Source organism: Anopheles aquasalis, chromosome 3 (genome assembly GCF_943734665.1).
Source record: "Anopheles aquasalis chromosome 3, idAnoAquaMG_Q_19, whole genome shotgun sequence".
Taxonomy (NCBI): domain Eukaryota; kingdom Metazoa; phylum Arthropoda; class Insecta; order Diptera; family Culicidae; genus Anopheles; species Anopheles aquasalis.
In genome coordinates, this window is record NC_064878.1 from 36,066,564 (window position 1) to 36,071,563 (window position 5,000).

Below are 5,000 nucleotides of genomic sequence, written 5' to 3' on the forward strand. Positions count from 1 at the left end.
AAGTTGCTGACTTCTTATCCGAACTTCTCCGCCTAGCCACGGTTCCTTCACGTAAGGATTTTGACTTTTATCTATTTCCAGCTGGACCTGCCACGTGACGCAGGCTGTCATTTATTGCCTTACACGCAACGCTGAGCACGAACCTTGGCAGCACTTTGGCCAAACCCACGCAATCATTGCTGGCTTCGTGGTAAACACCTTCCATAGCCCCGGGGCAACATTTGTCATGCTGCCAGCGAAGCCCACGGATGTCGATAGCGAAAGGACACAGGAAAAGATTAATGTTTCTACCAACCGTCGAATAAGCCGAGCGCTGACAAATCGACGACCTGCAAGTCTGCGACCATGCATGATGCTGGAACCAAGGATCACATTTTCTGACATCACTGGCGGAAAGCAAATTGATTCACAGCAAGGACGCGCCTCTTGGTGACATACTTTCTGCTCCACCTTTCCCTTATTGCTTTAAACTAAATAAAAGAAACCTCGGAAATCGGAAAATCATCCTTAATTCACCATCGCCAACGAGCAACCTCCAAATACCTTCCACGATAGTGAGACAACGCCTTTTTCAGATGATATTTTATCCAACTTTCCATGTTTTTTTTTCAGGTTTATACAACTTTCCAACAAACACCAAATAGAATGTCTCCGGAATTTTGACAAATTCAATGGTCTCATCAACTAGGAATGAAGCCAAACACCATAGGGCAAAATTTTAGAACTCATTTTTACTTTCTACTTGATATGAATGTTTGAACATTTCTGCTCGTTGACCGTTTGGAATTAAAACAGCATGAGCCAAAGAACAAATGGTTTACATGGATCGGAAAAGCAATAGAGAGGAAGCGAAAAAAGAAAATGATGAAAACCCCTTGCCCCCAAAAGGCAGATGCGTGTCGTGTCTCATTGGGCCACGTGCTCTGGGAGGCGTGGGAGTTCACGCTACCCCACGCGGCATTGACAGACCAAGCGCTCGGGCGTTCTATTTCTCGTCCTTTTTCCTTTAAGACATTAAACAAACATTTCGCGTCCTTTTGGGCGAAGCGCTAGAGCTGGCTGGCTATCGTACGGTACAGCAGTGAGCGGATACAGCGCTACAGCCAATCTGCTCGCTGCCGAAACCCTATTTTGCCTCCTCGGTGATGCATAATTCATCCATAATTCATAACATCTACCCGCGCCAGGGAGCTCTCCGCTCTGGCTGCTTTATCAGTGGCGTTGTCGATGCCGGTTCGAGGAGCACTGGAAGCGTCGAGGGAATGGTTGATCCGTTGCTCCGATTTGCTACAGCCTTTCCTCGTGCAGAGCGCGGTAGTTAGTCCGAGGATGCTCCAAGCTAGAAGTTAAAGGTAATGGTAATGTTTGCCTTTTTTTCTCGTTCCAGTCGTCGAGCGCAGTTCTATCCATGTTTGGGTCAAAAAGTGATGAAGAGGTTTTCGGTCGCGAAAAGTTCACGTGCAAGTAGCATGGAGTAAGTAGCATCGAGAAAAGCGCGACCATGTAGGAGATGTGGTGTTGATTTGGTGGAACACACCAGCGCCAGGCTATCCGAATGAAATCACTCCGTCCGTTGCGACCGTTTAGTCGTCCGAAAGTCCGCAATACTCAAGGCAACTCCTAACAGGCGAATCATAGAGATGAGCACATAAATCATCATTCGCAGTGTGTTACCGTGCTACCGGTTACCATCGGGCGAAAGTTGGTTGGATTCTTCAAAAAGAGAAACAACTGTCGTCGTCACGTGTATTAGCTACTCATGAATGTCACCAAAGCATAGAACAGGCACTTCCTACTGAACGGTACTCTGGCGGTACTCCAAAAGGATTTTTCTGGTAAGCATATTAAATAATCCGAACATAGGATCTCGATAGCATCAGCATTAACCGCAAGATACAGTACCAAAACGCAACCTTCTATCGAATAGATTTTTTTTTTCTACCAAAAAATACATTCTAATGCTGCCCACATGGCTCATGTGCCGTGACAACAACAGGAAAAAAAACACGCTGATAAAGTCAAGCATTGTGTTCGTTGAGCACTTTTGCTCTTTTCTGCCATGAAAAAGGTGAAGGTGTCGAACGTAAAACCCGAATCGACCTTCACGACTCGACGAACCCTGAGAATCGCACACGCACATCTTGGATGATCATTATGAATAAATAAATGTTAAGTACCGAAAATTGCATTAAATATTAAGCGACCAAAATCATTCGCGATTGCTTCGCGCTTTTTTCGCTCTTCTTCTGATAAGCGGTACACCGTCCATGGTCGGCACCAATACCGAAGATGCATGGGGAAGGAAAGGAATTGGATTGAAAATATTATGCCTGTCGGAAGGTTTATCATCTGCCACGGTACGTAAGTTAGCATAAGGCTTTCTCTACGTCGCATTGCTCAGGCGATGAATGATGAAAATGATGCCGGTAGCTCAGTGCTGTAAACGAAAATCATAAAACAGCTTATCATTTGATCACAACGGATAAGTAAACGACGTAATTGAACAAACCGAAAGGTTCACATGGTAGCTGGGACTACACTTCAAATAAATATATTCACTAGAACGATAAAGGCCCCAGTAAGTGATTATGCATTGGGAAGCAACTAACATTGTGCGTTAGGAAAATTACTGTACGACTTGTTTTACAACATCGATTACTAAGCATAAGCTTTTTTATACATTATATTAGAAAAATACATCTCATTCCAATGATGAGAGTTATTGGCAATTTTCGAATAATCATGCCAAATCTGGCATGCACTAGCAAATCATGCATTTTTTATTAAAGTTTAAATCGTTCCACTACTTCATAATAGCTTTATTAGTATTCATTAGCGTACGCTTCAGAGTGCAATTGAGCAAAACCTTATAAACAGATTACGATTCACAGTGGATTGATGTTCCGTTTGCAGTCGTTAGTAAATATAAACGCTTTAGAATCACATTAACTCTAGCTACCATTTCCTGTAAATTGGCTAAGCGTTCATTTGTTAATTTTTCAGCATAATAGCAGCAATTGCATTTTCAATTGCACGAGTTTCAATTGCGCTAACAGTAACGCGAACAGCTACTAGAGCTGTGCGCTGCATGGATTTTTTGTGGAAAATCAAGGGTAAAATTGTACATGAATAAAATAACCGCTTGTTTGTCCTCATATACATGTATACTCTGCTCTGTTGTAGTACATTACATTAACTTGCCTCACTGTTATTCAGGATTTGTTTTGAAAACATAGTTCGTGGTTTTCTTCAGACGTTTTCCAAAGATAGCTCAAATATTCAGCGACCCCAACAAAACGTAAACTAAAGATATCTTCTAACGACAATTAATGTCTTTTGAGAGTGCCGAAACCACGTCTGCGCTCCAGATAGAAGCATTAACATCAGCAAACAAGTGCTGTCACATACTGCGCGGATTTTATGTGGCATGCAAACATTTTCACGAGACGCAAAAATCATCAACTCCATCGCAGATGAAGAGGGCAATCTTTCCCCCTGTCAACGCAACGGATCGACTACGCTAGCGAGTTGTGGCTCATGGTGCATGCATGTTGCTGTTGTGCGGTTCCTGCTCGCTGTATTTCTACTCGTGACAAGACACGTCAAAAAGGCATTTTACGCACCGTAAAATGCAGGATGAAATGCGAGTGCATGGCCCAACCGAGTACAGTCAATGGGAACCAGCAAGAATTCCACTTTGTCAAACACACTGTAAACCCGCAGTGGGAGAAATAGCGCTAGAAGCTAACGTTCTACCCCGAGGTTAGGCTTTGACTAAGCATTAGTCAGCCCGCTATTACGAGTGAACGCAGCTTACACGCGAATATCAGTAGATTACTCGGTATTTAGCTTGATTTGTGTTCTATATGGAAAGTGAAAAAACTGTACATTGTCGTTGGAAAGCTCACTGGCACTGGCATAGACATAACCATAGTTTGTAGTTCTTTTCGTAATATCCAATCCTGGAATGCAGCATTATTACATCCCCCAAGCGGTGAAACTTATTGATTTTCTTAAGGTTTTATAATAACCATCTTAAACTGATTTCTTACATTAAAGATGTAACTTTAAAGATCATCTTTCCCAAATCCCATCCCTCCTCCAACTCGTGCTGTTCAGTGATTCACTGAACACGAACCAGCTCTATTCACATTTCATACGGATGAAATCTAGCCGGCGGCAGATGTTGGCGTCGTTAAAATCTACGTGGTCTACAGCGATCACCAACCAGCTGACGATAGAGCGGAGAGAAAAGCACATTTTTGTCGCGCCTTTCTTCGCGACCAAAAACTTTGATCATTGTCATTCGCTCACTCGCAGGCAGGCAGTGTGCAGGAAACAATATGAAACAATCGGAAACAGCTGCGATATAATCATAATTTGCCAACATGCTGGCATATTTCTACACTTCGTGCTGTGAATCGCATAAGTGGGCAGAAATGCATTTAGCTAAGGATCTAATAATGTTCCTCGAAAACTGCTCAGTTGGTACGGTAGAGTAACTGCGTTAGTTTAAGACATTTTAAAGACATTTCTTATAAAAAGGGACTCGTAGAATCGTTTAAAGGATTTTAATTGTTTTTTAGGAACACCAATAAGGGAAAGACATTCTTGTGATACATAATAAACTTAAATCTTTGGATTTTCCTTATAATTCCTTTCGACATTTACTATGCAAAGCGTTGAACAGTTTGCAAAGATTTTTCTTATTAGATACAAGTCACGCCGAATAGACTTATGCCCAGGGTGGAGAAGTTGTGCAATGAAATTATCTTGCAGATAAGCTTTCGAGAGTCAGCAATCGAATGTAATATCAGCACTTTGCCAACGATAAACTAATCACCCATAGAGAGAAATGAGATTTCGTGTACAGCTTGTCCCAACCAAAAGTCATCCATTGCCAGAAAACGCGCTCTCTCTCTCTCTCTCTCTCTCTCTTTCCGAATGGTTCTGGATCTGCAATCCATTGGGAAAGGAATTCCCCTTAATCAAGCACGTGC

At 42.5% G+C, this 5,000-nt stretch overlaps 2 protein-coding genes across 3 annotated transcripts in view; one reads left to right on the plus strand and one right to left on the minus strand.

Annotated features, from left to right (window-relative positions):
- Window positions 1-1,419, plus strand: part of LOC126579126 (uncharacterized) — an 8,389-nt gene extending 6,970 nt beyond the window's left edge. The window contains exon 4 of the transcript XR_007608422.1: window positions 1,388-1,419. The gene's annotated coding sequence lies outside the window, so the exon portion shown is untranslated. The remainder of the gene's footprint in view (window positions 1-1,387) is intronic.
- LOC126579122 (uncharacterized) overlaps window positions 1-5,000 on the minus strand; it is an 88,710-nt gene that overhangs the window by 55,766 nt on the left and 27,944 nt on the right. The gene's annotated exons all lie outside the window — the stretch shown is intronic.